Raw genomic sequence first — 12300 nt, forward strand, 5'->3', positions numbered from 1 at the left:
AAGCCGCTCGAGGTGTGCGAGGTGATTAGCTTTTGCAATATGAATTTCATGCCCCACTGTGTTTATCCAAAATAGAACTTAATTAAAGAGAAAGAACTTGCTTGATACAGCAAATTAAATATTTCAAAAAAGATTATTAAACTTCAAAATATACTTTCATACCCACGGTTGTCTGTAGCTTTGGAACTTTTAACAGCTAAGGTTTTCCAAAGCCTTCAACCACCACAGTAAACCCGGCAATAAATGCAATTTTAATTAGTTTTGAATTGATGTGCTTTTGCTGAGAGCTGTAGATAAGTTCCAGAAGAGATATTACCTCAGTATTCAGTGCCAGAGCTCTCAAGGTAAACCCAAATTTCAGCCTGTTGCAATGCGAGGCACAGACAGAGCGCTGGACTCTGGAGCCTTGTGAACAGGGCAGAATGCTGCAGTATTTCCTGGCTCTGTAAGTTAATGCAAAACAAAACTGTCCTATGGTACCTTTTAGAATCTTATTCTCATTTGACTTCACCCTTTCAGTTATTTTGTAAATTGGCTTTACCTTTTCTGACACTTTAAACTGACTTGTCCAAAGGGGAATTATTATTTTATCTCACGTAATTTCAATAATGTTTTTTTAATTTATTTAAGCAGGCAAGGCATGTGAGGTCAGTCTGATGTCACTACACAGCAAAAAAAGCGAGGTTTAGGGAACTGCTCTCGTAACCAGTAGGCTGCAGATTTGAAACTTGGGTGTGTCATTGCTGTCATAACCATGTGCACACCACTTGAAACTGAATTAGATCATCCTATAACCAGGTGTATAATAAAGGCATGACATGTAATCACTATATGTCCCTCTGGATAGGAGCATCTGCTTAGCACACTGTGCTGTAATATACTGTGGCAGCCTCTGTGCTCTCTCATTCTCCACCCTCCTCCTGCTCTACCAGGGCCTGTGGCCGGAAGTCTCCTTCTTCAACATTCATTTCAGTTTGCGTCTGAATGAAGCGGTAAGAGATGGACGTCCCAGGGTCCTGCAGCAACACTGTGGTCAGTGCTCTGTGTGCAAATTGCAGTCCGCACGGTACAGTCAGCCCTCCTCAGTCAGAGATCTGTGGTCAGAGCTTCATGCGCGCGTCACAGACATTCCTCCAGGGTCAGCACTCTACGCGGTCTGCACTGCGTGAAGTCAGCTCACACAAACATCTCTGGCCGCATCAGGGGGACTAGCAGACGGAGGCCCTAGGAGGAGTGTGCTCCAGGCATTGCCATGGGCTGTTTAGTGAGGGGTTACAGGGGCGCTGTGAGAAGGTTATATATATGCTCAGCTCTCGAGGTTCTCCTGGCTGCCCCCCCCTCCACCCCACCGTCACCCCCTGCTGCCACTTCCACCTTAGTGTTGGTTTTATGCTGAGTCTTTGCTTGAAAAAAGGCCATGTTTTTGCTGCATTTCCATGCCCTTTACACTGAAAAGGAATATGTTAGTAGCTGCCATTTGTAGAGTTCTGTTCAGTTCTTTCAGAAAAAGAGCCTTGTTGTTTCTAATTTCCAAAAAAACAGCTTTGAGCACAGAACTGTATGTCTTCCTCACAGTAACTTATGTCTTTGAGGGAACACGGTAAGCAGACCTCGTCCCGTATCTCTAACACCACAACATCATGGCTCAGAACTGAATTCTGTGTCTGTAGTGTCTTTATGCCACCTGACACCTGCAGCTTGGTCTGTACTGTGTCAGCCAGAGAGAGGTCTTCATTCCTGATGTGTGTCTCAGACCCTCAGTCAGCATTCAATAACATTACAAAAACCTCAGTGGGTGGATTAGATATTGAAAGCTCCTCATGTGTTACTGTGCCCCCAACACATACACACGCACACACACACACACACACACACACACACACACACACAGAAGCTGTCCTCCACACTTGTCCGCCCACACGCTGCTGCTCACACTGTCCTGATGTCTCCACAACTCTGCTGAATGTTGGCTGAAACAGTGCTATATCTCACTGTTCTCTCCACATGTGATGGCATGCACGCCACAGCCCTGTTAGCTACAGTCAAAACAATTGCATTTGCAGACCATTCCTCCTGCATCAGCCAATCGGCGCTGCAGAAGGCCCATCTGAACCCAGTGGGAACAGGCTCTCTATCAGCATTTTATTTAAATTATTAGCCATTTTGCTGCAGATGGCTGTGTCTTATTTTACCCAAAAATAAGACAAATTATGCTTGTGTTTATTCAATCATATTGGCAGCATGCCAAATCATGTTTTCTGAAGATTATGGATACCTAATTTTAACACTCTGTGATTCAAATAGTTATGTATATTGTCCTTAATGTGAAACATAAAAATGTATGAAATTAAAATAATTTACTGACTGATATATGGTTTAAAAAAATAAAAGACAACAGCAGAAACTTTGGGTGGTTTACTGAAGGTTAGCAATGGTGTTGTACTTTGTGTGAAGGTCAGCATTATTGTTGCATTTTGTTCTGGCTGAGTTCCCAAGCCACAAACCCTCATTCCCTCTTTAATATGGTTAAACGTGTTGGTTTGATCTTAGCTAATTGTGTTGTAATACTCCAATTAAAGATCAAACGCTAATTATTTAAATATTTAGTTCCAACTCTGGCTTCAGGCTAGGCTTGCTCTTTAGTTTTGCGTTCTTTTGAAGTTTGTTACTTAGTGCTGTGTTCATGTTTTTGTTTTCCTTTTTTATTTATTTAACCCCATATCTCTCCAACTCTCATGGTCTCTCTAACTCTCTCTCTTTCTGTCTGTCTGTCTCCCCCTCCCAACCCTCTTCCTCTCTCTCATTATTTCAAGGTCAATTTCAAAATCAAACTCTTATTTTGCTTTACTGGCATGGCTTTACTGCCAAAACATGGTTATAATCCCCCACCCTCTCTCTACTTGCATTTCTCACAGAGTGCCAAAGTGACATTTGTTCGTTTGGTGGGTTTGTGAATAATTCTGCTCTCACCTTTAAATCTGTCACAGTACTTTTATGAAAGGGATTTTAACAGTCAACATCTCCCTCTTTCTTTCTCTCTCTCTCTCTCTCTCTCTCTCGCTCTCCATCTCTGTCTTTCTGTTTCCCTCCTACCTTCTCTTTTCCCCTTCCTCTCCCGTTCTCTCACTCCTCCTCCCCCTCAGAGGGACACAGGGTCACAGCCCTTCACCCGTTTCTTGTTTGTCTGTTCTTTCTTCCTCAGCTGCGTGTTTTGGCCCTGACACCAGATGTGGTACGTGGGAACATCCTGGGCACAGCCAATGGGCTCCCTCCACTTAGTAAACAGATAACACATCTTCATACAACTGTTTCTTTTTTAATGGATGAGAAGGTAAATCCCTCCACAGTAAAAGATAGGGCGGGGGAGCATTGAATTCCTCTCGAGGGAACAGCTCTGAGAGTTCTGAGGCTGTCAGATACTTTGTCATTGCAATGATGAAGGTCATTGCTAGAGGGAGGAGGCATCAATGAGGCAGCATTGAAAGAGAGTGTGTTCGTCACTTGTACAAGACCACACGCATGGACACCTACACATACACATAAACATACAAGCATGCACGCTGCATCTTCAGTGTTGCTCACACTACTCTAGTTCCTCCTGCTGTGGGTAAATGATCCACACATTACACACTCCCTCATCTGTGACAATACAACAGAACACAAGAAATACAAATCCAACAGTCTTTTTTAAAGAAAGACATTATATTACTTTATTTCAATATATTTAGTTATTAAGTTATGTCCGTAAGTTGTCCGTAAGTAACAACGTAAGTAAAGATTGTGTTCTTTACTTATTGTGTCCGTAAGTAAAGATTGTGTTCTTTTTTCATTTCTTTCACTTTTTTGTTGTTGCAGCAAGTAACCATTGAACTCATTGTGTTTTCTTTCTCTCCCTACAAACAGGATGTGTTATTGGTATCCGTTATATGCAGCTATCAATGATTGCATGACCATTTTTTATCTGGTGAGGATTTATAGTGTCTGCCCTCTCCAATTGCTGGGAAGCAGTCACTCAATCAAGAAATTCTTAGAATTTGTTTTCTTCTTGTTCAAATTAGCATGAAAATAAAATGCAACCGTAAAAATGTATTATTATACATTATTTATATTCAAATATAAATTATAGATTTATTATTAAAAGTTTAAAAAATAAAAATGCATTTCAAATATTGCAGTGAGACATTGTCTTTACCATCCTTTTTCTCTACTCCCTTTTCTCCATCCCATCCCTCCCTTTGGCAAAGGATCCTGGGGTCAAATTGCTGACGGGAGATCATCAAACACCTCTGACTGTCGCATATCACACGTGTCCTGAGTGCCAGGTCTGCTTCACTCACATTGGACCACAATCTGTTTCAGTGACAGGTAGGCCAGCAGGCAGAGTGTGGCACATATGTGTCTGCGTTTGTGCCCTCTCTCTGCCCTGTCTGTGCCCTCTGACTGCCAGCTGAGAAAGCCACCAGGGCACTGAACCTCCGGCGTCAGACACCTCACTGCCACAGACCGAACGCAATCTGCTCCACAAGGTTCCTGCTGGCCCCAGAACACAGACAGGAACAAAGAACCAACCTCACTCTAAATCATCATCCTCATAGCTTTTTATTTTCACATTTTCCTTCAGGAGGTTCCACACCTCCTGCACAGGTTTCCATAGCGTTATTTTACTTTGTATTATGTGTATGTATGTGAACGTGTGTGTGTGTGTGTGTCTGTGTGCGCGTGTGTGTGTGTGTGTGTGTGTGTGTGTGTGTGTGTGTGTGTGTGTGTGTGTGTGTGTGAGTGTGTGCGTGCATGTGTGTAAGGATGGTGATCACTCCCTTTTTCTCACAAATTAAATCAAACATCTGCTGCCTCTCCAAGTTATTTTTGATACCCTCCCTTGAAATCTTAATGCAGGCAAGAATATTTCTCACGTGTCTGATCAAACAAAAGAGACCCTTTCATAGCAGCGTAGCGCAACCTTGAGAGACTTCAGTTTCGGTTCCATTCAGTATCATTTTCCCATGTTACTTGAACAGCATGGCACAGCCGCATGGCAGCAGCACGTGTTTTTACAGAGCAACTGTTTGCACAAAGCGGGAAGTCACACATCCAATCAATCTGCAAATGGATTGGCTAACAGGGAGAGTGGCTGCTGTATAATTTGAAGCACACACTGTGGCTACAGCATTCCATTAGCATAGCTTCAAAAAACATTCTAAACACATGCTGTGGTCTGTTTCTTTGCTTTACGCCCATGGTTTCGTGTGAACAGAGTCACAATTAAGCAAGATGAGCGGCATTCCTGCTCATAACCGCACTGTCTCCCCTTCAATTCATCAGTTTATTCATCTCTTATGACCCCATTATCAGCCCCCTCTCTCTTTCCTCATTATTTGCGCACCAACATATTCTTCATTATCTTGGGTGATGCTGGTTCCTTCTTTTCGCAGAATATTTGTGAACACCAGGAGAAAGTACAAGTCCTCTTCTATGCTGAATTGCTTGCAATGCTTTAGTGTTGCCACTAGAGGGTGCATGCAGCTCATTAGAGGGGTCCCGAGTTCTCAGTTGTTCAGCATTACAAATACAGTTGCTGACTTTGTTTGCTTTTGAGTTTGTGGTGTGAATTTATTTTCTCTGTCATGGATAAAGCAAGCTCAGAGAGCAATGTTAGTCATTCAAACCACACTGCAGTATTCCCAGAAAGGTGTTCACACTCCACTGCCAGCTACACTAAAAGAGTTTGCCATACTGACCAGGCAGATATCCCACCAAATACCACGTTCATGCTACAGGGGATGTAAGGATGGCAGCCAAACTGCAACAAAATCATTCCTGCCAGTCCTCCTGTGTTGGTGGTTTTGAATCAGTTTGAGATGGGTTTGATGAAGACCATTCTGGGTTCCTCAGACAAATTCAGTACTCGTATTCCATATAATATTGGTATATTTAAACCTATTTCTCAACAACGTTCAGAACAAGGGTTTCAGACTACTGGGGAGCACTGCCAGTCTAATACCTCATTCACACCACAGGGAATTTAATGGACACTTTGCAGACTGTTTTCTTTTACAGGCAGCCAAAGCCCTGTGGATTTTTTTTTTTCTGGTGAGTGTGTGAATCCATCTTCAGAATGAATGCGCTCTCTTGTCACATTCCATCTCTGGCCGTAGTTTGTGATGCCAGAGAAATGGTCTCCTGTGGTGTCAAAAGAACGCAAGCTAAGCTAATCAAGCCTGGGCAGACAGTTTGCCTGTGCAGCCGTGCCATGAAGTCACCCATGCAAGTGAAGATGGCCTCACAGGCCGATGCGTTAAAGATTGTTCTTTTATTTTCCTAAGGTCTAAACGGAAGCAAAAAAAAAAAAACTGTGGTCAGGAAAAGCCCCTGTGTGCTCTTGTGAATGTAAAAACTGCAACACATGCATGAAAGACGACAGCAGCCGAGAGATAAATTGTTATGGAGAGATTAAATAGATGAGCTCCCCAGCGATTATGTTCTCCTTTAGGACCCCGTGCGGTTGCCGCCGCGCTGAAAAAACGGGCTGTGAAATCAGCGGCGTGATGAAAAAAACCCGCTTCCCTCAGTGCCGTCCTGATATTTTTAAATTGGAATGGCTGCGTAATGTCGCAGCTGGTTAGAAAGCGACGGCAAAGTCACTGAGCTGTTGTTCGTTATAGATTTGGAAAGTGCTGCTTCACGGTCCCAGAGGCTTCAGACTACAAAGCTAGGGAGGGATGATCCGCACCACAGGCCCCCTCTGTCTCTCTCGCCGCTCTGCACTGCAAGTGGGTCACAGCACACTTCTTGACTTCTGACTTTAGCCAGGTTCACTTCCTCAGATCTGGAGCGAACCCGCAATTACTAAAGGGACATCCAAGCTTAATCTTTTTTTATAGTTACAGCCAAATTGTAGTCTCCAATTGCTTTGCCTTTGCCTCTTCTTCAGATGGGGTGCTTTAATCAATTAATAATTTGTGGCTCCCAGCTTTTCTTTGTTCGGGGATTTGATTTGCGTTTTGCAGAATTGTGGCAATGATTTTCGAAATGCATCATTAATGTGCTGTTCCGTCACGGTGCACGGCGGCTGAGGCCTCAATCCGATCTCATCTTGCAAATTAGACGGGCAAAGAAGTAATCTTTTTGTTTCTTTTTAATTGACTTTTTAACGAGGAAGCGTTCAGGCTGGTGAGATACCATACGGAAAGAGCGCCTCTCAGTTTATCTTCTTGTCTGTGGAAGCCAATGAGCTAAGCAGGGCTGTTCGATTGAGCTGTCTTTGTGTGTGTGTGTGTGTGTGTGTGTGTGTGTGCGTGCGTGCGTGTGTGTGTGTGTGTGTGTGCGCGTGTGTGTGCGGGCATGTCTGTGTATATGTGTGTGACAGAGTGAGGGAGACATACAGTAATTTTGATTATGTTTGTATTTCCCTTAAGAGACACAATTCAGGAGGAGGCAAGGTTTTTGAATTTGAAATTTCATTTAATTGTTTTTGGTGGAACCAAGGCTCATCCAAGTGCCTCAACAAATAGCTACAAAACAAAGGATGGACTCTTTGTGCCACTCCCAGTTTTCAGATCCATCTCTCACTAGATTTCAAAGGTTGTGCAGTACTAGCCAAACGTGAATGTCAGCTTATATATACTGTAAGGACAGTCGTTTTGACAGCTACAACCACACCATAGTTATGGCTGATACAATTTGTGGTCACACTTTATGCTGAGACCAGACAGTGCTGGAATACTAATATGGCCATCCTTTTTCTGCAATAAAATGTTTTAATGTAACATCATACAGCTTTCATAAAGCATTGTTACTATTTCATAAAGTATCCATAACTGCCATGCTTAACCACTTCCAAAGTGATATACAGGTAGTTCAGGTTATGGTAAAAAATGAAATTATATTAAATTATATTTTGCAGCTGGGAACACCATGACCGTGACAGTGTTATGCATGCCTTGAAAGGGCCTTGAAATATTTAGTTCTTGGTCGTGGCACCACCCAGTCACAGCGGATAAATATGCAAACTATGCAACTATGCAAAATAAGATCCTCCTAAAAAAGTCTTTGATGCCTTTTCAGACTTTTTACACTTAAATCTGGGGTGTGCAGAAGGTGAGTATGTTCTCCAGTCAGCTATTTCCCTGTCATCAGGAAGCAGTCGTGTACCCAACGCTGGTTGAGATGAGCAGCCCTTTTGAATGGCTTGTGTCAGACCAGTTGTATCTTGGACTCCTGGCAGGGAGGCTACATTACTGATGTCTACCTTAGTGTTCTTCACCTATGCCCTTGTTCTTGCGATTCATATGACAGGCGCTATATGTATGTTGCCATGATGACCTTGTATGTTGCTCCGGCTAGGACTGTCCGCAAAGTCATAAATCATAAAGAGGCACTACAGCGAGCTGCAGTAATTGGTGGCTCAGAGTAAAGGGTGGAGCCTCTTGAGTTGTGTCTGTGAGTGTGTGTGTGTGTGTGTGTATGTGGAGTGTGGGGCTTTGGTCTCAATGGAGACCATGACCGATATTTCTGTATATGTATATGCATGTGTACACCTGTTTGTATGTATGTATATACAGGTATGTATATATGTATGCAGTTTGTAGTAGGTCTAAGTTTTGTCAGCTATTAAGGAATGAAAGTGAGCTCCCTGTGTGGAGGTAAAAGCTGCAGCTCCTTCCTAAGGCCTTGTTACAATAGCTGTGAAGTTCTTTAATCAGTGAGAACCCCCAAGAGACCACTTAAACCTCAGATGTCGAGGAGAACACAATAAAATGCTGACTACCATCATTTGACGCTCTTGAAATGCAAAAAAAAAAAAATCATGCAGATTTCCTGCCACAAAGGTATAATAATTTATCGAAGGGCATGTCAGGTTCCCTCACAAAGTCGGCGCTACATTCCCACGCTTCCATTAATAAAACAACACTATTCGTTATACACAGGAAGTCCTCGTTTCTGCCTGCTTTGCTGTGCCAAGTTGGGTGTGTGGGAAGAGGTAGCCGCACAGGTTGTGGTTTCATCTGCCTCTTTACCACAAGGGCGGGAAAGGTAGCAACGTGAGAGAGACTGCGGGCGGGTGTGTGTACACTGGAGGGTGGGGGTCAGGGATGTTGGCGAGCTTCCACTTGCACCAGCAGGCAGCATTTAATTACAGGGTCTGAACCAAAGTTCTGAGCTGTGCTTTGCCTGTGGTTCAGGCAATTAAACGTCCCTCTGACTCTCCTCACCATCAAAGGTGCTGAGTTTCCATGAGCACCTCTGTGCCAGCACTTTGCTCCCCTGGCGGCATGAGTCCAGCGCTGATACAACAATAACCAGTGTGACACACGGCTAATTTGCCTCTGTGAGAAAGAAAAGATGAAATCCCCCTAGGAGGAAAGCACTAAACTTTCAAAAGGATCTCTTTGAGCTGAAGGTTAGCTCATACACCTCCTTTCCCTCAAGAGTCACTAGATAATAGTTTTAAAGTACATTGGCAACGTTTTATATTCCAGTGACTTTATATCTGTACAGTAAAATATGTTAATAAAACATGTCCTTGAAGTAAGCACGCAAATGTTACTCATTTCAGGATACTTTGCGTGCATTATGTAAAGATACATATGTAATTACATTAAATGTTGATGGACCTCCATTTTGTAGTTACTGTGTAACAAGTTGTACTTATTACATAGCACTAATCCACATTCATACATAGCTACAATGCCACTGCAATGTAAGTCACAGTACTTCCATACTGTCCCAGCTTAGGGTGGTGCAGAATAAGAGATAAGACTGGTGCGCAATCCATTTTGTTGTATGCTGCAGAATTCTCTACAAATTCTGTTTTTTTTCAGTAATTCCTATTTGAATGCATTTATTAATCTTTAAGTGTAGGCAGGGTTCTGCCACAATATCAGGTGGAGTGAAAGCTTCTCAAAGCTAAAGGTAAAAGACTTACCTATTTAAAGAGTGGCAGAGGCTAAATCTGCTCAAATGACTCATTTATCCAGGATATGTAATTGTGAAAGCCAATTAGGAGCAGTGTACCTGAGGTGACATGAGATTTTCCATGCCAATCAGGTGAGGAGAACAACTAACCTGAGGAAGAGTCATTCACAGAGGGCAAAGCAAAGGTTGGAGCTTTGAGTCAGACATCATCTGATGTTAATTCACCTGGTCATGCTTAACCAGAGGGAAATGAAACGAAAGACAAAAGACAGAGGGAGAGAGAGAGACAGTGGGAGAAAAAGAAAAATGGAGACGGAGAGAATGTGAGAGAAGGAGAGATCATGGCTGTGAGAGAGGGAGTGGGAAAGAGAGATCGAGTGAGAGAGGCATTGAGAGAGAGAGAGACAAAGCAAAGGGTGAAAGAGAGATGGAGAGAGAGACCTGAAAAGGAGAAGGAGAGGGAGACCTGCTTATTTACAGCACCTTCCCTCTACACTCTGTGCCATGGCGTTTGCCTCTTGTGTGTCAGAGCTGTTTTAAGTTGATGTGAGTCATGATTTTGTTTGCCATGAGTACTCTGCGAGATTGTTTTTGTTTTGCAGCGGAATAATCAGTTTAGGTCCCCGGGCTACAGGCACAGAAGGAGAGGATTTCTCATCGCAGAGCAGAATACCAGCTGACACATTTCACAAGGACTGGAATGCAAACAGACATGCCAAGAGCCTGGGGTGAAATACTCTGTCTGTCCATCAAATGATGGCCGTACACAGACCAGTGCAATGTCTTACAATGGGCCCAAAACATGGTCTGCTTTTTTGGGTTCTGATTAGTGCTTGTGACGGCCTGCTTTCTGGTGACACCAACACTTTGGGCTTTTCACAGCCACTCATACCATATCTTCTCTTTCTTTTTTTCAATTCAATGGTGCTTCATTTGCAGGTCAAAGAAGCACTGTGTTGCCAAAGCAATAATATGAACAATATGAATAATATGAAGTTAACAATAAAATACAAGTGTGCATTGACAAAGAAAACATATATCTCAAAATCTCTCTCTCTCGCGCGCGCGCACACACACACACACGCACACACACGCACACACACACACACACACACACACATACACATACACTCTCTAACATCTATCTTTTCTTCATCCTTCCTTTTAATCTCCTAAATGAGATAGTTGTTTCGGGTCACACACCTCCTCCCTCCCTTTAAGTGAAGTCGAGCTGCTTTTACCCTTGGTACAGATAGCCAGTGGGTTGGATCAAAGCTGCGCCCCCTAACCTCATGATGAATAAATAAATATGAAATTCAATATGAATCCAATTTTTCAGGAATAGGGCACATTAGTACTTGAACACAAAGAACATCTCATAACTCTTATTGTGCTCTTTCTCTTATTCTCCCTCCCTCTGCCCCCCACCCGAATTAATAAGACATCATCTATTTAAGCACAGCATTGCCTTAGAGGAGAGTGGAGAAACAGACTGACAGTTCATTCCTGCTGGACAGGCACTGGGCGATTGCACTGAGGGGAGAAAAACTGTGGTGGAAGATGGAGAGATGTAAGAGATGTACTGATTATAATGAAATGTGAGTGCTTCTTTAAGACCCCGCCCACATTGCCCGTTAGTGTAGAAGGGAGCTTACATTGAGGACATTTCCTCTGAGCTGGACAGAAATTGCTGGTCATTTTTAAGAGGTCAGTTATCACAGTGCAGATAATCATCTCTGCCCATTCCAGGGTCTCACTGTGACAGAGGTTTAATATCTGAAAGATTGTCCAGCGATGTTCTCAGGAATGTGGGACAGGCCTTTGGTTTGGCCAGGAGTTACAGTTGGAGCACTGTGTACCACCTTGTCTGCCCCCATTTACTCTCCATATCACGTCTCTCTGCTTTCCCTTTGGATTAACCCATGCAGTTTACAACCCCACCAATTAGAAGTATTCTGTGGGTAACATGTCCTTTGTGTTAGTCTGCCATCTCAAAAACAGCCCCCTCCACAGAAAGGCACCAAGATCAATATGGGTTCCTCTACTGCATGACAATCACACAACGTCAGCCACAGCCAAGGAACTGATTTCAGGTAACCCCCGGTCTCTGCTATCCTGACTTCCTGTAAGTCAGGAGGAAGTGTTTACCGCCCCCATGTGGTAAATAAAAGTAATGCCCTAAAGTGCCCTAATTTACCTCATTTACTTTATGTGCTCACTTATGCACCTAGAATTTGAATGGAATGGTGATTAATTTGCAATTATAAAATTGTGTGGCATTTGTGAACATCAAACCATGCTTAATACACATGGAAATGCAGAAGATGACTTTGGTAGAATGTGGTTTTACATTTGGATTGTCAGCTCTGCACAAAAAGTCATGTT

The sequence above is a fragment of the Megalops cyprinoides genome, chromosome 15 (assembly GCF_013368585.1).
Source record: "Megalops cyprinoides isolate fMegCyp1 chromosome 15, fMegCyp1.pri, whole genome shotgun sequence".
NCBI classification, from domain to species: domain Eukaryota; kingdom Metazoa; phylum Chordata; class Actinopteri; order Elopiformes; family Megalopidae; genus Megalops; species Megalops cyprinoides.